Raw genomic sequence first — 25,881 nt, 5'->3', positions numbered from 1 at the left:
TCTGGAATTTATTTTTTCCACTTGGTAAGAGTGTACCCCTTTTTCCCACTCTTACCTGTGATTTGCCATGTGTATTTCATCTGTTTTTGTGATTGTGGACTCTGGAGTACACCACTTCACTAGCCCCCTTCTTTGTGTGTTACCCAGCACCTTCAGTGCAGTGACAAAGGGTTGTCTTTTAGACTTCCCACCAACTCCATTTCTGAGGCTGACTACTGTCCCCCAGAAAAGGGTAAAGTTGCCATTAACTTTACTTAGTCATTTAACCACAGATCCAGTACACCCCATCTTACATGGAGTACTGGAAAGGGTTAATCCTTAGCCCTTTTTATCTGTACCTCCTAGAGCATTGTTTCGCTCTTTTAACATTTAGACTTGGCTGGTGACAGTGGTATCTACCCTAACTTTTCTACCGCGATTATACTAGATAAACATGGTATTTTTAGGCTATTATATTAGCCTCAAACTTAAACCCGCTTGACCAAATGCTTTTTCTTTTGGCTCCGGTCGGGTTTATTCGCCATTTCTTTTTGTTAAAGTCCTTCTTGTGTTTTACTATGCGCGGCAAACGAGGTTTGCCTTCTTTGTTCATTGTCTTTTGGCGGGCTTCTGCCAAGAAGCCCTCCTCTAGGCACCTGGGTGTCTAGGTGGGCTGAATGTGAGGGAGGAGTGTAGTCGCCCCTGCACAGGGTATCCTAGGAAACCCAAGTCGCACTTTGCCATGATTGGCTGAGGTGGTTGTCCGGGCCGGACAATCCCCCTGCCGCGTGATTGACAGCCAGGCTGTGTGAATGGGGGATTTTTGCATTAAAAGGCAGGTCTCTTGGGCTAGAAGTCAGTCGCCACTGGAACTACAAGGAACTGAAGAGAAGCAGAGAAGAAGTCGACTGCTGCAACTATCCCGTCCCGGCGAAGCCCTGCTGCAGTCCTGAGCTATCTACCCTTCGTCGACCAGAGAAGATCCAGTCCGGAGTCGTCTTCCCTTGTGGTTGGTGGGGATAACCAGCTCATCTTCTACATCCAGAGGATCCTCTTCATGGTCGAAATCGCTGCACACTGCAGTAGTGGTCCGGATAGCCATCTGAAGAGCCTCTCCTGTTTTTAAGGAGAGCACCTTTTACTCACCGTCGCTGCCACCGGCTTCATCCCTGTGTGGTGCAGACCCCTCCAGACGTCCTCCTTCGGATCGAAGCTCCAGGAACCGAGGGTCTGCAGGAAACTACCAGGAACAACTGCCGTGGCACCAGCGTCTTCCTTGAATACCAGAAGCAACTGAGGTGAGTGCATCCAGCATCTAGACCCCTCCGGGCCTAGTCATCCACCAAACTTGGCGAAAATCGGATCCCGCAGCCCCCCTTTGCCTGCCCACAGCCCTCGATCCCTCTTCCTGGTCGTCTCTCCCTCCCCGCCTCCCATCCCGCCCACCCTGCCCTGATTGGTGCTTTGTTGCTGCCGCTCCAGCCTAGCAGCCTGTGCAACTCCCCGTGTCGCTTCTTTCACCAGAAGCAACTGAGGTGAGTGCATCCAGCAGCTAGACCCCTCCGGGCCTAGTCATCCACCAAACTTGGCGAAGATCGGAGCCCCCAGGCCCCCTTTGCCTGCCCACAGCCCTCGATCCCTCTTCCTGGTCGTCTCTTTTGACCCCTTTTGTGTAAATTTGCCCATGTGTTCGTGGGCCCGTGCCCAGGAGCAGGCCCTTGCATACCCTTCCTCCCCGCAGCCCCTTCCTGGATTCCACAGCCCATTTGCAGAGGACCTTGGTCAGTAGCAAGCCCCCTCCAGTGGCGGCTTGAATTTGAAATCTTGGAGGCTCCCCTGCAGCCCGGTCCCACCGCGCACCCTCTTCCTGTTTCTCCCTTCCCTCCCCCCTCCCGACCCACCCAGGCCCGCTCTCATTGGTCCACCTACACTTCATCACTGGCCCTCCCAGGGCAGCCTCTGCCCGGCAGCCCCTGCGACTAAGGGCCCAGGCCAAGGGCGGCTCCTACATTGGCGGCTCCGAGATGTGTCTGCAGGTCTCAGCAGGGGAAGCCAATGAAGCCACCAGACACCGACAAAACTGTGTGCTGGCATGAGTGTGGGGGGTAGAGCAATTACTCTACTCCAGAAAGCTCCTGCCACTCTAACCTACCTTTCAATGGCCTGCAGTCTAATGTTAACCAGTACCATAGCCCGAGAGAACCACACAGACTAGCTTGCCCCGAATCTAGGCAGAAATGTGATTGCTAGCATATGCCACACCTAGATGGAATCTCCAATAGCCTCCTGTGATATTTGTATTTAGAAGTCTACCCAATAGCCTCTCTGTGAAAGTTGAATTTAGAAGTACATTTAAAAAGTTGAATTTAGAAGTGCATTTAGAAGTGTGCCCAATAACCTCTCTGTGAAAAGTTGAATTTAGAAGTGTGCCCAATAGCCTCTCTGTGAAAAGTGGATTCAGAAGTACATTAAAAAGTTGAATTTAGAAGTGCATTTAGAAGTTGCATTTAGAAGTGTGCCCAATAACCTCTCTGTGGAAAGTTGAATTTAGAAGTGCATTTAGAAGTTGAATTTAGAAGTGCATTTAAAAGTTGCATTAAGAAGTGTGCCCAATAGCCTCTCTGTGATTCTAGAAGTGTGTATTTAGAAATTGAATTTAAAAATGTGCACAATAGCCTCTCTGTGATTCTAGAAGTGTGCCCAGTAGCCGCTGTGTGAATTTAGAAGTGTACCCAATAACCTCTCTGTGAAAAGTGAATTTAGAAGTGTACCCAATAGCCTCTCTGTGAAATTGAATTTAGAAGTGGGCCCAATAGCCTCTCTATGAAAAGTTGAATTTAGAAGTGTACCTACTCTGTGAAAAAGTTGAATTTTGAAGTACATGTAAAACGTTGAATTTAGAAGTGCATTTAGAAGTTGCATTTAGAAGTGTGCCCAATATCCTCTCTGTGGAAAGGTGAATTTAGAAGTACATTTAGAAAGTTGAATTTAGAAGTGCGCCCAATAGCCGCTCTGTGATTCTAGAAGTGTGCATTTAGAAGCTGAATTTAGAAATGTGCACAATAGCCTCTCTGTGATTCTAGAAATGTACCCAACAGCTCTGTGAATATAGAAGTGTACCCAATAACCTCTCTGTGAATTTAGAAGTGTTCCCAATAGCCTCCCTGCGAATGACCTCCCTGTGAATTTAGAAGTCACTGAAAGGGCATGTAACCCATCATATCTCACCAACACGCTTACTCTCTCCTTACATCACCACTCAACTAGAACACAGAGATACTATGACACCATTCGGTATAACTGTTCTCATATCAACATTCGCCGCTCACTCCACATCATTCTAAGTAATCACTGCTGGTTGCGCACCCCCCAGCGAGGCGTTCTCCTCAGGCCTAACGCAGCCACATCCGATCTGGATAAATCCTGCCAGAACTAACACATACTCCTGACCTCTCAACCACCACACCTACCGCTAGAAAGCAGCTATTACACTGATACCGCACGAGCTGTACACATACCCGGTGCTCACACACACCTTTTGACTCTCTACTCTCTCTACTGATATGAACTTCGGTTCCCAAGGGCGTTCAACCTACCAGCGCCTTCAGACCATACCAATGGTATATAAGGCGCTATATAAATGCAAAATAACATAACATAATAAGGTACTGTGTTCTGCCAGAGGAATCTGGGGTGAATCCCTGTTCTTCGCCTCCAAGGCTTGCCCTTGTCTTCCCTCCTTATAACTTTTGCTTCGTCTGTTGATAATATCCAAGTACTCCTGGCTACGCTGAATCGTGAACTATCTGACTGTGTGATCCTCGACAACAGGAACCCGGTTCCACTTGACACTGGCCTATTGACTTTTGAATTTCTATCTAAGAGTGTTCCCTGATTCTGTCTGCCTTGACACAAGTATTGCCTATGATTTTTGCCCCCAACTCTCTGAGTATCTCAGGTGCTAAGTGTGTTTTATCCCCGGTAACATTTCTTGCCGCAGATAAGAGTTTCTTTAGTAAGACCGAACTGTCATTACTGTCAAAAAGTGATCGCAAGTGTATTCACGGTAGCGTCTTTTGTTTCATAACACCGGTCCGCTAAAACACAGGGTACTTACCTTGAAGCATTCCGTACAAAGTGAATTTGTTAGTTGTAGTGTATTTTACGTGTGGTTTTTGAATAGTAGTGTCGTGTTTATAACAAATGGTTTAAAAATAAATGTACTTATATTTTTTTACCTGAAACCTTGAGTCAGTGTTTGCTTGAGTCAAAGTAATTGTGTAGTAATAAAGATATGCAAAAGCATCCAAAAAGATCCAGGACATTGCCCCTTTTAAAGGTAAATGCAGATATATTTTATTATCCTCTGTAATGCATATCTTTATTACTATTACTGACGGGATCTTTGTGGCTTACCGTCGATCCAGAGGTTTGCGACGAGTCATTGAATTTGAGGAGCTGAGGGGTGATTCCTGTCCCCAGTTTCGATTTAGTTAAAACTATTTTTGTATCAATTTATTGTTGAATGACTCGCTCAATAGACCAGCTGTACCACTAAGCCCAGCATTTTTCTTCAAAGTAATTGTGGTCCCTTTGTGTAATCTCTGCTACTGCTCATATACTCTTGAGATAAGCCTGGCTGCTCCGCTATTGCTACCACTTTAACATAGAAGTACAGGCTTGTACCAAAGGTAAAACTTGTATTGCCACCTGTAGTCTTAATTGTGTGTAGTGGTCCCTGTAGTGGTCCCTAAGGGCACTGCACAGGATTCTGCCTAACAGTAGTGCTTTAGATACCGGGCTCGGGTCCGAGGCCCCTCGTTTGGAGGCTGGTTAAGGTTTTGTCAGTGAGGTGTGTTCCTCATCGCTCCCGTTCAAGCAGTGACACCAGTCCTGTTAACTGGGCACGGAGGGAGGTCTTGGACCGTAATTCCTCAGTTACCGGCAGTACTAAGGTCCTTCCGTTGAAGGCTTCTTTGGCTGTTTGGCATGTCTCAAAAACATTCAAGGCCTCACAGCACCAGTTCGGCCGAGGTTCCTTGTATCAAGGCTAAAATGAAGACCCCTGACCCACCTGTGGAGACCCCTGCCTCACTTCCACATGTCACAGTTCTCCTCAGGTGCTGACAAAATGGCGACCACTCCCGCCAAGGCTACGCGGCCATTTTGGATACCTCCCTTAAAACTATGCCATCAGCACTAGGTGTGGGGAGTGGGCTTTCAGGTGAACATTGTTTTCCTTGTGCACATCCTTTTCGTCCAGTTTGACTGGAACGCTTGGATGCCCCTACCGCACAATGTCTTGCTTCCTGCGGCATCAGCGCCCCTGATTTACGTGGACACCAGTGGGGAAGGGCCCTCTGGGCAACCCTTTCCCTTGCGTCCCTGGAATTACTCTGCTCATGAGAGGCCTCCTCCAGTCGCGCCTAAATCATCGGCGGAGGACGTCTTTTTAGGCAAGTTTCAAAGAGTAATGCATTCTGACCCCATGAAGGAGTATTTTAGAGGCTTGTTTAGGGCAATATGCCCGCCTGCCCAGACGGTCCCAGCTACGGCACCTGTGATTCTGCCGGCGCCACCTTTACCGGCAGGACCTCCCCCGACTCTTCTTCCATTGCCTCCGTTGTCCCCATTGGACAAGTCTACTGTGGTGCCTGATGCAACTCAGCCTGAACCGGATCTGCTTGATGACGTGCAAGAGGACCAGGACAGCAACGGCCAGCCCCGCTGTGTCCGAGCCTTTCACGACCGGGTGCTGGACATGATGTGTTTATTAGATGTTCCAGTAACCGAAGCACCTGCTCCGCAGGAGGGGGTGCTTTTGGGGGCGTTCACCTTGTCTCCTTCGGAGCGTACCGGCTTGTTCTTGCAGAAGGACGTTTTGGCCGAGGTCTGAAAAGTTTGGGAAAAACCACACTCTGGGCTGTTTGTCAACAAGAAGATTGGCATGCATTATAGGCTCCATTCTTCGGAAGAGGTGGCATTAGCGTCGTGTCCGCCCTCCTCCATGGTAGTGGCTGCGGCTACTTTACAGTCCAGACCTGCTGCATCGTCTTCCGCAACGACTACTCAGGTTCTGGCTAAAGAGGACCAGCTTCTTGACTCTTTGGGAAGGAGGATATTTGCTAATTCAGCTCTGCAGTTACGTCAAGCAAACGCAGAACTGGTGTTGGCAGGGGCGAATATGAAAATGTGGAAAGGTCTGTCGGAATTTGAGAAGTACATCACCGCCGAAAAGCTAGAGGATTTCAGAGGGGGTTTGTCAGAAGCTTAGGGTCCTGGCGCTGGACATGCTGGAGGCTGTGGCGCATCATGTCGACACCTCGGCCTGCGGCCTCATGCTTGGCGTGGACACCTCTCGTCAGGCTTGGCTGCACGCCACCAAGTTCTCTAAGGAGATGCAGGATAAGGTGTTGCATCTGCCCTTTGATGGCAAGGAGCTTTTCCATTCCACAACGGACGTTGAACTGACCAAAACTAAGGACAGCACTCAGACCGCCAAGTCCTTGTCGGTCCTAGTGAAACCGCCTTTCAGTGCACAGAGAACGTCCTTGCAGCCTCGGCCTTCCTCTGGTTTCAGGGGTTTTCTGGACTGAAAGTCCAGCAGGGTTGATACCCCATTGGGAAATTCCCGCCGAAGGCAGCAACGGAGCCGTTTTTTCTCCCGCTCCTCAGCCTCCAATTCCGGTTCAGGTGGCGCCACCACCGGAAAACAAGCTAAATTAAGTTTTTCTGCGCTCGCACAAGACCCCGGTGGGAGGACGCATTGGGAGGCGTGGCAGACCATCACGAAGACCGGTGGGTCTTGTCAGTCGCTCGGGCGGGCTTCCGCTTCCCCCTTCCTCCTACCCCACCCATCAATCCTTTTTTCCAGCAGTCAGGGTCGCCCTCCCTCAGAGCCAAGATTCAGAAGTTGCTGGATCTCAGGGTGGTGGAACCCGTTCCCCTAGGGGAGCGAGGGGAGGGCTTCTATTCCCGGCTGTTTACGGTGCCCAAACCCAACCAGGCTTGCCTGCGCACCATCCTAGACCTTTCCCAGTTCAATCTCTCTACCCCAAGAGAAATTCAAGATGATCACGCCCTGTCAGAAAAAAGTCCTCTTTGCAGAAGCGCGATTGCCTCAGTGTGGTGGACCTCCAGGATGCATATATGCATATCCTGATCTGGAATCCACAACGGAGATGCCTATGGTTTTCGGTGGGGGAGGAGCACTTCCAGTTCCGAGTGCTCCCTTTTGGCCTCAGCTCGGCACCGCGTGTCTTTACGAAGATGTCAGTTATCGCAGCTTATCTTCGGCTTCAGGGTATACACATATATCCATATTTGGACGATTGGCTGCTGCGCAGTCCTTGTACCTTGAATGCCTCAAGCAACCTTCAATCTCTCCTCCAGCTCCTGTTTCACCTTGGGCTGTCGGTGAACTGGTGGAAATCCTCCATGACGATCTCTCAGGACCTGATTTTGCTGGGTTTTCGTTGGAACACGATCAACTGCAGAGTATACCTAACCGGGGACAGAGTGGCGGATCTGGTGGCCACGTGTCCGGTCTTTATGCAGTCGGGGAGCATGTCGGCCTGGTGGTTTCAGTGGCTTTTGGGCCTCATGGCCTTGTGTGTTTTGGCTCTTCCTCTTGCTCGGCTCAAGATGAGGCGGACGCAGATGGCTCTTCGGAGTTCTTGACTCTTCCCTTCTGGGGTGGGGTGCGACGCTGGACCTTCAAGTTTCCGATCTGTAGTCGCCCCAAGACAAGCTACTTCATATAAATCGCCTGGAGCTCCTGCCGATCTTCCTGGCGCTCAAGGCTTTCAGGCCGGTCATTGTCAACCAAGTGGTCCGTGTCCGCACGGACAATGTGGTGTCCATGTTTTACATCAACAAGCAGGGGGGTACCAAGTCCCCTCCTCTTGTGGATCTTGCCATTCAGATTTGGGAATGGGCGGTGCAGCATGGCATCTGGCTCCTGGCTGTTCACATCCCGGGCCAGGTGAATGTTACTGCGGATGCCCTCAGCCGACGAACAATGGTCAGATACGAGTAGGAGTTGAAAGTGGAGGTTCTCTTACAAATCTTCCAGTGTTGGGGCCCTCCAGAAGTGGACCTCTTCACAATATCGGTCAACAGGAAACTTCCTCTGTATGCCTCCAGAAATGGACTGGGAGCCTCCTCTCTGGTGGATGCTCTCGAGATTCCCTGGCACAATATGAGGGCCTATGCTTTTCCACGCCTGCCTCTCGTTCATCAGACAATTTGCAAACTGAGGAACACGGTGAACTGTTCTCTTCTGCTCATAGCTCCGTGGTGGCCGGCCAGGTTCTGCTTTTCAGAGCTTCATGGTATGTGCGCCGATCAGGCTTCCGTTGGTTCCCGACCTGCTTCACCAGAGAGATCGGCAGCTGCGGCACCCCTCCCCTCAATTGTTCAGCTTGGCGGCATGGTGCCTGAGTTCAGATCTCTGGAACATCTCAACCTGTCTGCTGATAACATGCGCATTATTCAGGCAGCCAGGAAGCCCTCGACGAAGATCTCAATATAGGCGCAAATGGCTTCGGTTCTGCCACTGGTGTTTAGCCAAACAATTGGATCCCAGGGGGGCTACGATCGACACAGTGCTGTCCTCCGTCTCATCTAGCGGAGTCGGGCATTCATGTCCTCTCATGCAGGACTTATCTTTTGGCTGTTGCTGCTTACTTATGTACAGACCAGTGCTCTTTTTCACTATCAAATCCAGTGGTGTAAAGGCACTTTGCGGGTCTAATGCGTCTTTACCCTCCTGTTCGCAAACCGCATCCGACATGCGATTTGAAAGTGGTCCTTACGGCATTGTGTCATAAGCCTTTTGAACCAATGTCTACGGTAGATCTTCAGCACCTTTTGTGGAAATTGTCCTTCTTGGTCGCCGTGACTTCGGCAAGACGTGCAAGTGAGCTCCAGGCTTTGTCGGTGGAGCCATAACTTCTTGGTTTTTCACAAGGATAAGTTGTCTTGAGGACAAATCCTTCTTTCCTACCGAAAGTGGTCTCGGATTTCCTCTAAATCAGTCAATCTCCTTGCCCTTCTTCTTCCCAAACCCGGCTTCGGAAGCCAAAAGGATTTTGCATTGCCTAGATGTTAGAAGAGCTCTTAAGTGCTATCTGGACAGAACATCTGAATTTAGGAGTTCTCAACTACTGGTTAACCTTTGGTAATCCGCAGGGTAATCCGGCCTCCAAAGCAACCATCTCCAGATGGGTTGCTGCCTGTATTATGGAGTCTTACACTGTTCAGGGCCTCCAACTTCCTAAAGGGGTTCACGCACACCTGGTACGGGGCAAAGCAGCTGCGGTTGCTTTTCAGAAGTATGTTCCCTGGGAGACCATTGCGAAAGCGGCTACATGGGCCTCTCCATCGGCTTTTTGTAAACATTACTGTTTGGATCTGAGCTCCAGAGCTGATGCTCAGTTTGGCCAGGCTGTGCTCAAAAACCTTTTTCAGTAAGGAGTTTTCCATCCACCCGTAATTCCTGTGAGGAGTGCTTGGGAATTTCCGATAAGTATGGAGGAAAGGGGACGGGACGAAGGAGTATAATAAAGTTACTCACCGTAGTGACTACCTTACTCCTAGTCCATAGTCCCCTTTCCTCCATACGCCCGCCCACCGTGCCCTCTAATAAAGTTCCTCTGTTATTGCTTAAAGGTGATAGAAAAGGACTGATGGGCAATGCGCTGGGCGGAGCTAAGGAGGGCGGGGTTACGGCCGCATGCTTTACCCCGCGTAAAAAGAGTGGAAGGACACATTTTTTGAAAAATGTGATGTTTTTTTCAAAGTGCTCTGATCCCGTCCCACAGGACAGAGGAATGTCCCATAAGTATGGAGGAAAGGGGACTATGGACTAGGAGTAAGGTAGTCACTACGGTGAGTAACTTTATTAATCTTTCGCACAACAATTCTACATCGATAATAAAGGTTGACACTTCGGTTGTGAATAATTGGGATGCGTTTAAAGCTGCACTAAGAGGTCACATCATGGCTTTTTCTGGTTAAAAAAAAAAAAGCATTACGCAAAAAACGTCTGGACGATCTTTACTCCTTACTCACCGTAGCTGAGCAACATTATTATCACAACTCTAACCCAACCAATCGCCATAAAGTCATGGCCTTACGCTTCCAAATTAATAATGAAATTACAGATCTAGCTGCAGGGACTATTCTAAAATATAAGACAAAAATGTATCAAACTTCAAATAAAGCCGGCAAAGCACTAGCCTCCTATTTGAAAACAAAAAAAGAAGAAACTAAGGCACTGTTGAAGATGGGATATGACGTTACAGCATCCTCCAGAACTAGAGCGTTAAATCAAAAACATCAATCGACGCCGGGAAGGCCACAGAGCCTGTATCCCTCAACCCATCGACAAAAGAAGAGGTGTCCTATTGAACTGCAAAACCACACCTCAACTGACCATCGGGGAGGATCGAAGTTCCGGGACCCAGAGGCTTTTGATAAACGGAACCATTCGCAAGAACCGTCTAAGACTCGGAAAGTTGAAACTCCAAGGCTCCTGGTACCTTGAAGAACAATGACCGTAGAAGAGCCTAAAAACATCCATGCTAATCCTGGCCTCACTATAACCAGAACAATCGTGAAAACAGCATCTAAACCAAAGCCTACAGGGGAAACACCAGAGAATAGTGTGTCCATAGAAAGCATATGGTCTTGGCTACCCAAAGCCTTGACAATGCAGAAAAAAAGATAGCAACCCCAGGACCATGAGCTCAACCGACAACCCAGTACCATCGACAAAGCGACTAAGATCTCAATCAGGCTGGGCTCATGGAATACCAGGGGCCATTCACACTTGGTGACATAAAGTTGAATGACTACGACATCTTATGTCTCCAGGAGACCTGGTTAACCAAAGCGCCCACGCTAGAGGGCTACGAAATTGCTCTTTCACCAGCAAAAAAGGGGTTGCTTCCTCAGGCATCTTGACAGCTTGCCGACATGGAAGTGGCTTCAACTGGAAGCGACACTCATTAGCAACCAATCTCTACAACTGGTAAAAGCCAGATGGGCTCATCAAGACAGAAATGGGAACACAGAAAACACATCACCAGTCATCATTTCGAACACATATTGGAACCCGGCCACCATCAAGGACTGCCTTTATCTGGAAATGCTACAAGAGGCAATCGATGAGGCATTGGCGATTCACCTGACGCCTTATTTTTTTATATGTGGCGACATCAACGCAATGTGCAAGGTCCAACTAAGCTCGCAAAATACCCACCGGTCAGCTAGGCCGGCAGCTCTCAGAGGAGAGGCATGGACGAATTTGATGAACTCTCGAGACCTTCATAACCTTGACACCACCTTCCCCGATTCCAACCAACTGCCTACGTGGGAACGTGATGCCTCAAAAGCAACAATTGATTACATCTTTGCGTCATTGCCGATACTTCAAGTAATTACATCTTTCGAAGTAATACGCTCGCAAGCCAGTGATTATAACCTCTTAACGACATGGCCCGCCAAAGCGGCTCTTGCAGTCAATTCCCACTTCCAGCTGGGCGTGAACAACCAGCGTTCAAGATTAAAACTCTTGGCTACAGCTGTAAGAGACCTGACGTCTAACTATCACTCCCAGGCACTCGTGACATGGACCAACAGATCGACTATCTACCTTTGCTTTCGATCTACAAACAGCCCCTGCAAAAAAAAAGGGTGTCCATGGGTCAAAAAAGCATGTGTATGACAAATACTTGATCGTAAAAAGAAAGGAGATGTGAAAATTAAAACAGAAAGCCAAACTCCTGGGGATGGCATTGGCAATTTCAGAAGCCGCCGAAGCAGTGCGTTCATATAAATCTTGGCTTAAAAGTTATCGCCTGACTCTAAACCAACAGGACGCCGAAAGTATACTAAGGGCTATAAGTAGCCACAATAGTCGCGAGTTCTGGTCTCTTCTGAAACATTCATCTCCAGTAGGTGAGCCTGCCATTATAGATAACATTGGAGAACTAACATGGATACACTTCTTTAAGTCCCTGTTTCAAAAAACAACTCTTCCATCCGGAAATGCTAGCCCTGAAACATCAAAGTGGGTTTGTTTAGACGACATTGAGGGAATAACCACGATGATAAAGTCTAGAGCGCCAGGGCCGGACGGCATCACCAACATAGATTTGAAGGCATTCCCGCATGAATGGGCGAATCTTTAGAGTAAAATCTTCTGCAAATGCGAGGAATTGAAATCGATCCCCCCATCATGGAAATCCTCCATAGTGGTGCCTATCTACAAAAGAGGGAACAAGAGCGACCCGTCTAACTATCGGCCAATTGCCTTGCTCGATTGTATTGGGAAGGTGTTTGGCTCCCTGCTGCTTCAAGACTTTAAAGAATGGGCTAGAAATGGCCCTTGCAACGACATCTTGTAAACCGGTTTTAAGAAAAACCTGGGAACACCGGCCAACATCCTGACGAGAAGTGCTTTGAAGAGTAGGGTATTGGAGGGGGGCCCAAGACTTCATTCCCTTTATCAACCTAACCCAGGCCTTTGACCGTGTTAATAGAGCACTTATTTGGTCTAAACTAGAAGCGTGGAACTGCCCGCAGCATCTACTAGAACCAATTAAAGCCCTTTACACAGGGACCAACATGAGTGTGCCTAAACTACCAAGGGCTCCTATCCTCTGAAATCCCAACATCAAGAGGAATCAAGCAAGGGTGTCCACTGGCACCAGCACTTGTCTTGGCCTTCATAGGGGACATCCAAGAGTCGGGTCAATCTGTCCGCAGTTTCCCACTGAAAATGGGAAAAACACATGTAAATAGTCTTTTATACGTAGATGATCTTATTCTTCTGAGCTTCACACCTATCGGATTGCAGCGCCAACTTGACAATTTACAGGGACACATGACCAAAACAATCTAGAATGAAATGAAAAAAAAAAATCATGGTCTTCTCTGCATCCACCAAGAAGAACGAAAAAATCTCTCTAAAGCTCACTGGCCAGCAAGTTGAAAAGGTGAGCGAGTTCAGATACCTTGGGGTTACCTTGGATAATTCTAGGTCGGAAACAGCTATGCAAGAAGCCTTAAAAGCCACAAAAAAAACTGGCGGCCTAAGGCAAGGCGATCGACAGGAAATTTGGCAGTTTCTCTTTGATCCCGGTACTAGACTTTTATAAACTAAAGGTGGTGCCCATGCTGACATATGGCACTGACGCCATGCCCAAGATCCTTGTGGCACTTTGGCCTAAACTGGAAGCGCTGTTTTGGAGATCTGTTCTAGGCTTACCAAACTCTACCTCAGTTGTGGCAATCAGACAGGAACTAAGTTTGATGTCTCTGGGAGGGACAGTCAAATCCAACACCATTATGCTTTTTCGAAAATGTAGAATGTCCAAAGAGCCGGCGATTTACAACTTGATATTACAGGAAAGTATGGGCTCAAGCTGCAAGATGCTAAACCTTTGGACCAAATTGAACAAAGAAACATTACTTTCAATCGAATGTGACGAGGAGACCCTGCATACAAATCCTATATGTGTTCTAAAGAAATTAAAAGAACAAGATTGGATCAGAACCAAAGAAGTAGCTGCTAACAACGAGCTGATAGGCCACCTGCCCTGTAACATCAGGAAACGTAACAAATTACAACCATACATCAAAAGGTTTCCGTCTAGACAAGCCTGTGATACACTACTGAGAGCCAGACTTAATTTACTTCAAACAAATGAAGTCAGAGCAATCAGAGGCTCGTCAGTAAAAAACGGGTGTCGTTTCTGTGATCAGCAGTCAGCAAGAGAGTCCATACAACACCACCTCCTTTCTTGTACCAGAACACAACAGATCAGAGCTCGCTATTTGAGACACATTTTCTCAGAATTCTTGTTAAGCGACAAAGACGCCTGCTGGTGCAAAATGCTGGCTGGTGACAGAACTTCATGGCTTCTGGGGACTTTTAAAATCCTTGAATATGTGAACTCTTTGCTTCTTTCAACAAAGACATTAACTGCAGTGGAGCAGCAAGGGGCAGCTTCTTAGTCTACTGGGCAAAGCAGCAAAGGACTTTTTTTGCTATTCTTTGCTTTGTCAATCACTTAAATCTTTACTTCATACATATAACATTTATAGTCTTCTACTTCTCTTTTTGTAAAAATCTTAACGATTAACACAAAAATACAAAAAAAGAATAATTCTATATATCCCACATTAAAGACACGTATGGTAACACACTCAATCACCCAAATGATATATTTAACTGTTTTACAAAATTTGATGCGGATCTGTATACTCCAGTTAGCCCCATTTCTCGTGAAAACATTGCTTCATTTCTCAACAAATTTTTCAAATCTTCTTACCCTCAAGCTGACCTCTCCCACTTGGATAATGATATATCTTTTTCAGAGATCAACCGACCTATTAAAGGTTTGGGCAGATTAAAAGCCCCCTGTCTAGACGGCCTGTCCACTGAATTTTATGAAAGAGACTGTCCCTTATTCCAAAACTTAAAAATCTATTTTCCTACTTTACATCTCAAAAAACTTCATCTGGTTCATTCTCTGAAGCCCTACTTATACTTTTCCCTAAGTCTGACAAGGACTCTACGCTCCCCTGCAATTATCGGTCCTTATCCCTTATTAATGTCGAAAGCAAAATGTTTGCGAAGGTTTTAGCCAATAGAATTGAATCCTCTGTCCCAGCACTAATTCAATCCGATCAAGCTGGCTATGTGAAAGGACGCAACATCTCCTCCAATGCAAGGCTGCTTTTAAACGCTATCCATTTAGTGACTAAAGATAAAAGGATAAACCAGGTTACGCGGCCATTGCATTGGATGCAAAAAAAGCTTTCGACCGTGTTAATTGGGACTTCATGTTTCAATCATCACAATGGCATGGATGTGGAGATAATTTAATTTCCCTGGTTAAATTACTTTACTCATCCCCCAAATCCTCTATCTGCATCAACGGTTTGTCGTCGTCCTTCTTTCCACTACTCAGAGGTACTCGACAGGGTTGCCCTCTCGCTCCAATCCTGTACATTCTCCCTTTAGAACCTCTATTAGAATGTATTAGATCGAATAAAAACATCCCTGGAATTTCCGATGGAGCTTCTCATATTAAAATCGCTGCATATGCCTATGACATCTTAATTCTTATAAAAAACCCTAAACGTCACCTCGCAGATTTACTTAACACTCTCTCTCATTTCGGTCAAGTATCTCGATATAAATTAAATAAAGAGAAGTATGAAATGATGCCCCTAAATCCCTATTGTCTCAAACATGACATTGATACTTATGACTTTAAATGGTGAAATCTTTCTATCAAGTATCTAGGCATTTGCTTTGCTCCCACTATTCATGACACTATCAAACTCAATTCCCAGATCTTATTGGACAAACTCAAAGACCTGACTTCTAGATTGTCCCCCCCTCTATCTCTCCTGGTGGGGATGATTAGATATGATTAAAATGATGCTTTCCCCTATTGTTTTATACTATTTGCAACTTCTTTCTATCCCTGTTACTCTTTCCTTTTTTAAATCTATCTATTCCATTCTACTTAACTTCCTCTGGGGTGTCAGAAAAAGCAAACGGATCGCTTTAGTCAAGTTGAAAGCGCCTTGTGAGGAGAGTGGGGTCAGGGTTCCAGATTTCAAACTATATCACTCTGCTTTTCTCCTAAAACAATCTCGATGTTGGTTTGCATGCCCGGAAATATCTGACACTCCCACATGGTGTACGATAGAGAAACATTTGGTCCATCCCTTTGAAGTTACTGACCTCATCTACATATTTAATCATTCGTATAAAACCTTTTCAGACCCCCATCAAAGCCTCCATTTCAGCCCTAAGTGTTTCTCTTTCCCCACACCAAAACCCCCAATAAGTGCCTCTCCCCCTTATTATGGCACAACAAGAATATTGTGATCAATAATCAGGCCTTCTATTGGAGATCATGGATTAAAAAAAAAAGAAACAGATTTATTCAACAAATCATACATGGCCCCTCTATTCTCTTTTCAACAATTAAAACATCAATATCCTATTTGTAACACAGACCTTACTTTTTACAATAATTTAGTTAATTCTTGCATTGATTCCTTCTTTCACTTTTCAAATAACATTCTCTCACCAGACGCTTTTAGATTATTGCTGTTTACCATGACTTCCGATGTCCTCTACATCTGAAGTCTGTTCTGTGCGTCTAAAACGGGAGAATGCCTTTGGTTGCACTTTAAACGACCACACATGGTCACTTATGTTTTCCGAAATTAAATATATTTCTGTATCAGCTAACATCACGCAACACTTTTTCTTCTTTATCCACAGACCATTTATTACTCCTGTAAAATTAGCCAAATCTGAGATTGACTGTAATGATAAATGCTGGCCGTGTGGCTTTGCTCCTGCCTCCTATGAACATGTTTTTCAACTGCCCTTTTACTCTTAGGTTTTAGAAAGATATTTGGAAATACCTTCAACTTATTTTTGATGTAAATATTCCACCATCATTTTAAAACATTTTTTAGGTAGCCTTGCTATTACGACTAACTTTCCACCCAATTCTGCCAAACTTTATGATTTATTTATCATCATTGCATTGAAAAGTATAACTGCCAATTGGAAAGACTTCCGCTCCCTATCTGTCAGAGGTTGGTGGAACAACATCTGCCACACACAAAGGATGGAACTATGCATGGCAAGCAATCTCAATTCTATTCCTAAGTATAACACCAAATGGCTTTTTTTCGTTTATCTTGACCTTTTATATGAATATTTCCCTCTATGCTTCTTTTGCTGTGAGATCTTTCCATTTATTATATCTAATATCTCAACCAATGTGTTTATAAAACTGATTGTTTTATCACCTTAATAAATCTCCCCCTCCCCTCCCACATCCCCCTCTGTTTCTTGTTTGTATATTGTTTCTCTTGTCTGTCCTCCCCTCACTATCTACCACCTATGCAGAATTCTTTATTGCAATTTATCTAAGACATTCAGCATCATATTCTTTACTTTTATCCAAATTGCTGATCTAACTTATATTGCATATTCTGTTTGATATCAGCAGCTTCTTGTTGCTTCATATTTCATGTTTCCAGTCCTCTTGGACTTCTGCATTTGGTTGAAACTTATATCATTGTTATTGTTTTAAAAATAATAATAAAAAGCTATTAAAATTTAAAAAAGGTGCCTGCGAGTATTAATTTTATATAGCGCGACCCTAGCTACATTTCAATTAGCTGCACACACAAACTGGAACTCGGCTGAGAACACTGCACATGTGTCTTCGAACACCAGTGCTGCCCATCACAGTCCCTTATCCACAGTCCTTGACAAAGTGAGCAGAACGGCAGCACTGCTGCCTGTTGAACAACCATTTCCCGCTGCATCAGCTCTTCTCTGCATATTTGTGCCATTCAGTTTCACTTCTCATTAACTAACATGGAAGTCCTCTGTATGTTTCCATAAGCAACCTCAGATCAGGACATATTCAACCCTGAAATATAAATACATCAAATTAGCATCTGCTTATGACTTAACAGTGCATGAGTGAGCATTTTCTGTGCATATTGTCACATTTCAGAGTTGGCAGAGTATTCCGTTTTTTTGTAGCCTAATTCTCTTAAAGTGAGAATTATTTTAACTGACCATTTTACAATTTCCCAAGTTCTGCTACACAGCAGAATGTAAATACGTCTCCATTATAGTTTGTAATGAAGCCTTTTTAAAAAGAAAATCTTATGTTTAACAAAAAAAGCTGTGCTGTTTGGCATTGTTGCGTCGTTTGTGCATTCATTATAAAGTGAGACAAATAGATCAGTTACTATACGCACTCATTTTTGGCAGATCACAAAACTGCTTTGGAAAAATTATTTGTTAACATCACAAGATAGAAATAAACTCTTCAGAGTTTTTCTGTCTGTTTTTTTCGCTTAGAACAAAGGTACTGTAAATGCACATCACTCTTCTGGCTTTAAATCAGCACCCTCTCATGTCAATTGCAGTAAACATGTTTTATTTGTTGTTTGAAAGGGCTCGACAACTGTGCATATTTTCATTTGTACTTGTAAAGGAAAAGGTGTCAGACAATAGCTCATAATGCACATCTCTATATGTGTTTTACCATCCCTGCAAGTCAATAGAAAGCTTAGTCTTTTATGCCTTGCCTTGGGAGCTGTGCATATCACAGGTATATTTTTGCAGTTTGACAGGCACCTGTATACATGAATATAGGATGGTTACTGAACAGTAAGGCTTAGATTAAGGAGGGGAGGAAAAGTTCAGATACAGATCACATACAACTTAACTTTTGCTCATTGTTATGAGGAAACTGATCAGTCCTTCAGACTACCAGTACTGGGAAACTTTTTCCATTTTTGATTCTTGTACTTTTAACATTGCACACATCACCTTACAGTGTAGTGCAAATGGGATACTTTTGTATCACCCTAGGTTTTAACACAAGGGATTTTTGGTTACTTAAGTGCCTAACGAAAAGCTGGTGGCAGCAGATAGATTTTCACCATTTTTGCATTATTTTTAGTTTGCACATTCGCGTTTACCGCGCATGGCTACAAAACGTGGCTAGTGCCCTAAAACGGCTGTCCCACAAGATTTCTGCTTTCCTTTTGGCCATATTGTTGTTTGGCCTTCTTCTAGTGATGTGTGTGGCCCAGGAAGGGGGTGGGACTGTCTAGTCCCACTCCACATCCTTGTTGCTAGAAAGTCTAGGTGCGGAGCAAATATGAAATCAGTAGTTGTCCCTGATTGGAAAACTACTGGCTGTTTAAATGGTGCAGATCCTTACCATTGGTGGGCTTGGACTGAGGACCTCTGCAGCCATTTCTTCAGATTATCCTTGGAGCCACAAAACCCTCGAACAGCAAACAGCCTCCCCCCGAAGTGGCACAGCATCCCTTGCTGTGTCCGGCCTGGTGAAGTCTTTGAAGACCCTGAGCGGTGCTTCTGCCCTTGGGCTAGTTGGCCCAACTAGTCTGGAGGCCTTCTCGAGGATCATGCTGCCCTTCTGAGCATTCGGAAGTGTCCTGAACTGTCCTGTGGACAGTTCTCCTGTAGGATACCTCACCAGAAGTGTTGCCGTTCTGTGTTCAAGTCAGGAAATTTGGTGGTCACCAGCTTGTGCCACAAGTCACCTTCTCCCGAATTGCAGTGTCCCAGCATCAAAGGATCCTGTCCTGGAGCAGTTTCTGTAGTCACCTGTGTACAGAGACAGTCGATGGGACTCTCCTTTCTCCAACCTGTGAAGTATCCTGAGGATGTCTGAATTGGTGTTTCTTGCATTTCTTCAGTCCAAGAGGTACCATCTTTCAGCTGTGCCTGACTGGAAGAACACTTGAACCAGCAACTCCTAGGCATCACTCACCGGAACCAATGGCAGAGGATTGAGCCACCAGGGAACCCTAGACAATGCATGAAGTCCTCTGGGGAAATTTGAGTCGGGGGTAAGTAAACTGTTTATCTGTCCTCCCTCCTCTTTCCTCCACAGGGATAACATTGTGAATAAGTCAGTGTGTCACTTATATTTCATTCCACTCACCTTTTGCTCATCGAACCTGGGTAGAGTACCCTGAAATATAAGAAAACATTTACTTAACTTTTGTAAAATTTTTGAAGACCTTTTTGAACTATCACCAACACAAGTAAATTATAACTTTGAAAAAACCGACACACTCTCCTGATAATTGGTGCGCCACACTCAGAATTCTTTGATTAAAGTAATGCTTTTTATTTGTACAAGCGATTCTGAATGTACATTGAAATCAAATGCCCTTTAGTGATGACACGTGTTTCGTAAAAATTCATTGCCTTTATCAAATCAAGGCTATTATCCACACATCAAGAACAATGATATTGAGACCATGTTTAGACGCAACATAATGGCATCATCAATTGTGTGTATGTATATTAATGTTGAAGACCGAAAAAACAGGGGATGGTAGTAGGGAAGGATTGTTTAAGGAAAACAGAACATAAGAACAAAAGGAAATTATTAAAACATGTTCTTGGTAACCATAGCATCCAAATATAAGACCTAAAGAACCAAAGATAAAAAAGAGAACCAATCGTCTATAAATTATTTATCCTGGTAATGCTTTGGAAATAATGCCAAATTGCACAATAGATATAACATTTAGCTTCATGACACATGATATGAACTAGCATGACATGGACTGTTTGTACCAGATTAGAACATATTCACAAATAATTCAGGTCGACCGTTATATACCTAAAGTAATTTGTTAAGTATGGGCCAGGCATGTAAAGGCACCTCGTTGCACATAACATCCCTTGTATTGCATTTAATTGTATGATACAAGCACTAACATGCTATACCAATTGCTTTACATCATTAGTTGATACGGAGTTGCTATACTACTGTCTGGTACTGGTATGATAACTGGGTTAAATCCCTTCTGCAAACAATAAGGTGAAAAAACTGTAGGGGTGATCCGTACATGTGCCCAGTGTACATTTGTGCACCTCCACGTTGCCCAATCTGTTGTATGTAAACAATGGTTGGCACTCCTAGCACGTATAACTGTATGCATCTAAGCATATCCTTCAAAGACATGACATGACTCGGTCTGTTATCTGAAGATTATGTACATTAGTGAACTCGATTGAGTACCGTGTTGTCCTAACAACTGCAGACATTGATACATGTTTCCTGTTTATCTTCGTCGTGATCCATCGAACATCAATATTCAATAGCAGAGCCAAAAATGCCCTGAAAACTTTAAACCACAATTACTTATTCATAACTTAACTCTACTGCAAGAAGACACATACCTGTGGGTTAGCAGACTGCTATTGCGTCAGCTAAGCAGCTTTGGAGTACAAGGCGCTGGCGTTGTCCGCCGGCCATTATCATTGTGTGGCGTTGGTTTCCCTAGCAACGAGCTAGTCCCTCGTCGGTTGCAATCATCAAGATGCACTGGTCGCCATATTTTGGGAGATATGGTGTGTTCTGAATAAGAGATACGTTTGTTACACTCGAGTACTATATGAAACTAATACGTGCAAGCGCAAACTTATTACCTCTACTACATACAATAGGAATCTAATGACTGGATGTAATATGTGCAACTGTGTCTCTGAAATGATGTGCATAATGCGATCATTAATACCGTGCGCCAGATATCTGGGTAACTATTTACCTAAAAGCTGGTTGTGTACAACTAGTTTTTCACTGTATGCATCATGCAAAATGCTCCTGTTAAACCAACATATTGGTCCAAATTACGGGCACCTTGAAACATTCATCACAATGTTCTTTAGCACTTGATACTGGATTCAATAAATGGCTTACTCTTACTTAGAGTATGACATTCAGAAACAGTTCTAGTTGATTGATTACAAAAACAATACATTCACTGTCTATGTTCAGACCCATTTTCAAAGTTCGGAAATGGCAAATTAGGCATGCTTCTGCCTGTCGTAGCATGAGTTCAGAATTGCCACCTCTTCTACAGATGCTGACGCTTTTTAGGCCAACCAATCTAATGTCTTTCTTTTGGTCCATTTGATGCTCCTTATGCCAATGGTTGGCTATGGCTAACATTGCATTTTGACTGATGATCACTGATAAATGCTCGCGAATGCGGAACCAGAGTTCCCGGATCGTGCTTCCAATATAGATGGCTTTGCATACACAAATGACAACGTAAACCACAAATTTTGTTCTGCAATTAATGTTTTGCTTGATTTGTATCGGATTCCCAAATTTATCTTGGAATTTCGTTGTTTTTTCATGCGCATATTGACAAATGGAACAGGTGGCAAATTTTATGAACCCAAAATTCTCCTGACTCAGCCAGTTGGTCGACTGATTCCTTGTATTCTGTGGGGGAAGCTAAGGACTGAGTTGGTTCCTCAAGGTTTGTGCCTTTCTGAAAATAATTTATGGTCCATGTTGGACAAATTCAGCTATATGAGGCTCAAGTTGTAGTAAGTACCGTTTACGTTTAAGAATTTTTCTAATCTCATAGTGGTCTTCACAGTATGTTGTTATGAAACGTACACCTTCAGATTGTAGAAGAATATTAGTTGCTTTCTCCATCAGTGATTGTTTGTGACAGAAGTGATGCTTTCTCTTGTGCTTTTCTGATGTTTCGTATGATATCCCCTTTCCTTAAATCATGAAAAGAGTAGATTACATTCTGCCACAAAATGGGATTTTTCTCTACAATTTCGACAAGCACAAATAAATTCTCCTATCGGAAAGTTATTTTTTGACTCTTTGTTGATGACAGCTTGTAGCAAAGAGGGTCGAATTGACCTCCGTTGGTTTGCGAAACATCTTGGTATGTAGTTTATCCTTCACATAGATTGTCAAATCCAAAAAGTCAATTGTGGATGTCCTTGACTGTGAGGTACATTCAATCCCTACATTGTTCTGATTCAAACGACATCTAAATTGCTCCAACTCATCCATATCGCCTTTCCTGATCACAATCACGTCATCTATATATCTAGCCCACAAAATTACATGCTCGGTATATTGAATGTCCACATAGACTATCTTGTTTTCTAGCATCCCCATAAACAGATTTGGAAGCGCAGGGGCATATTTTGTGCCCATCGCCACTCCTTCTCGTTGGTAATATTTGTCATCAAACATGAAGATGTTAGAATCAAGAGTTGCTTGCAACATTTCTTTGAGCATGTGAACTTGATGATAGTGAGAAGCGCTGGTATCCTTACACACATAATCAATAGTTTGTATTGCATGTTCGTGTTTGATAGAGGTATACAGGGCACACACGTCTAGTGTTGAAAGGACAAAGTCAGGTTGCCAAATGATTTTCTGTAAGATTGTGCGTTGTGTCTTTGAGATATGCTTTGAGTTTCGGTACTTACGGTCTAAGTAAACTGTCTATATACTCCGAAATGTTCTTGGTTGCCCAACCATTACAGCTGACAATAGGTCTACCTTCTGGTATTTGATGAAAGGGCTTATGGACCTTCGGCAAGAAGTATATAGTTGGCGTTCTGGGATGTTGGATGAAAAGGTGGTACTTTTCTTTGTCTGTATTAGGCCTTCCCTGTGCCAATTTGTGATCATCTTCTCCAGCTCTGCAACTATTTCTTGCCTGGGATTGGCGGAAAGTGTTTCATAACAATTAGGTGTTGAGATTAGTTGCAAATGGCATATCAACAATCTTGACGGTTCATTATTACTATATTTCCGCCTTTGTCGGCCTCTTTGATTACAATGTTCTTGTCTTGCCTCAGGTTTGCAAGTGACATTTTTTCTGCTTTACTGAGATTCCAAGGGATTGCTTTTAAACCTCTCCTATTGTCTACCAAACGGTGCATATCATTGGTGACTGACTTGTAAAAAACATCAATTACATTGTCTGGAGCCAGTTGGGGTGTGAATTACATTGTCTCAAGTGCTAAGGAACATTGTGATAAATGTTTCAAGGTGCCCGTAATTTGGGGCAGTATGTTGGTTTAACAGGAGCATTTTGCATGATGCAAGAGCTAGCATACGGTGAAAAAATAGTTGTACACAACCTACTTTTATGTAAATAGTTACCCAGATATCTGGCGGATGGTATTAATGACTGCATTATGCACATAATTTCAGAGACACAGTTGCACATATTACATCCAGTCATTAGATTCCTATCGTATGTAATACAGGTAATAAGTTTGCGCTTGCATAATTAATAATGCATGCTTTAACATTTTTATTACTTAGGTTCACATCATACGATTTTTAAGACATTCCATTCTTTTCACAAATGGCGCCGGCACTTATTTTCCCAAGCACATATTAGTTTCATATAGTACTCTAGTGTAACAAACGTATCTCTTATTCAGAACATATATCTCCCAAAATATGGCGACCAGTGCATCTTGATGATTGCAACTGACGAGGGACTAGCTGGTTGCTAGGGAAAACAACGCCACACAATGATAATGGCCGGTGGACAACGCCCTTGCCTTGTACTCCAAAGCTGTTTAGCTGACGCGCTAGCAGTCTGCTAACCCACAGGTATGTGTCTTCTTGCAGTAGAATTAAGTTATGAATAAGTAATCGTGGTTTAAAGTTTTCAGGGCATTTTTGGCTCTGCTATTGAATATTGATGTTCGATGGATCACGCACAGAGAGGAACAGGAAACTTGTATCAAAGTCTGCAGTTGTTAGTACAACGCGGTACTCAATCGAATTCACTAATGTACATACTCTGCAGATAACAGACCGAGTCATGTCATGGCTTTGACGGACCTGCTTAGATGCATACAGTAATACGTGCTAGGAGTGCCAACCATTGTTTACACACAAGAGATTGGGCAAGGTGGAGGTGCACACATGTACACTGGGCACATGTACGGATAACCCCTACAGGGTTTTCACTTTATTTTTTGCAGAAGGGATTTAACCCAGTTATCATACCAGTACCAGACGGTAGTACAGCAACTCAGTATCAACTAACGAGGTAAAGAAATTGGTATAGCATGTTTTTGCTTGTATCATACAATCAAATAAAATACAAGCAATGTTATGTGCAACAAGGAGCCTTTACATGCCTAGCCCATACTTAGAAAATTACTTTAGGTGTATAACGGTTGACATGAATTATTTGTGAATCTGTTCTAATCTGATAAGAACTCGGTACAAACAGACCATGCTAGTTCATATCATGCCATGAAGCTAAATGTTAAGTCTGTTGTGCAATTCAGCATTATTTCCAAAGCATTACCAGGATACATAATGTATAGACGATTGGTTCTCTTTGTTATCGTTGGATCTTTTGGTTAAGTCTTATATTTGGATGCTTTGGTTACCAAGAACATGGTTTAATGTTTTCCTTTTGTTCTTATGTTCTGTTTTCCTTAATCCTTCCCTACTCCCCTCACCTGTTTTTTCTGTCTTCAACATTAATATACATACACACAATTGATGATGCCATTATGTTGTTGTCTAAACATGCTCTCAATATCATTGTTCTTGATGTGTGGATAATAGCCCTGATTTGATAAAGGCAATGAGTTTTGCTGAAACACTTGTCATCACTAAAGGGCATTTGTTTTCAATGTACATTCAGAATCGCTTGTACAAATATTTATTACTTTACTTTAATCAAAGAATTCTGAGTGTGACGCACCAATTATCAGGAGAGTGTGTCTGTTTTTTCGTGTTGTGCTCAGAGGTGGGGCCTTGACCTCTGTCTCTCCTGAGTGTGACACCCATCCAGAAAGCAAACTTGATATTCATGGTCGCAGAGTACTTGTAAGTTGGTGCAAAAAAAAAAATATAGCTTTGGACTGCTTAAATTAGGGAATTGACTTGTTTATTTATTGCATTTGGATATACACCCAAACCCTTGGGTATCACGGCATAATTACATATATCTCCGTTGGCAAGTTAATGTTACATATATCTTTGTTAGATAGCTGAGTACATATCTTCGTTATCAGGACTGGGTTACATACATTTTTTAGTTACAACAATATAACAGGCGTGTAGTCTGTTATATACCGTGGTGGTGATCTAATTTTGCTAGGTGCTAAGTGTTTGGGAGAGTGTTAGTACTTGTTGAACAACCAAGTTTTGAGTTGTTTTTTTTAACTTCGGTAGCGAGGTTTCATTGGATAGATGGGGTGGGAGAGAGTTCCAGATCCGGGGGGCTGTGATGGTGAAGCTGGAGTTGCCTGCTCTTGTGGTGGTGAAGCGAGGGATGTGCAGTTGGATATTTGTTTTGGATCTGAGGGATCTCAAAGTGGTTTTGCATGCAATGCAGTTGTTGAGGTAGTTAGGGGCCGTGTCTGATAAGCATTTGTGTGTGATGGTGAGTGTTTTGTGGAGGATTCTGGCCTGCACTGGGAGCCAGTGTGCCTCTCTTCTGTGTTGTGAGATGTGTTCACTTCTTTTGATA

At 43.9% G+C, this 25,881-nt stretch overlaps 1 protein-coding gene across 2 annotated transcripts in view; it reads left to right on the top strand.

The window, feature by feature from the left end:
* The window catches only part of LOC138566955 (serine/threonine-protein kinase MRCK alpha-like), a 2,642,347-nt gene that overhangs the window by 1,195,859 nt on the left and 1,420,607 nt on the right, over nt 1-25,881 (top strand). The window lies entirely within an intron of this gene.

This window comes from Ambystoma mexicanum, chromosome 2p, assembly GCF_040938575.1.
Source record: "Ambystoma mexicanum isolate Mex_15411 chromosome 2p, UKY_AmexF1_1, whole genome shotgun sequence".
Taxonomy (NCBI): domain Eukaryota; kingdom Metazoa; phylum Chordata; class Amphibia; order Caudata; family Ambystomatidae; genus Ambystoma; species Ambystoma mexicanum.
Note: the sequence above shows the minus strand (reverse complement) of the source record. Positions and strands in the feature narration are given on the sequence as shown.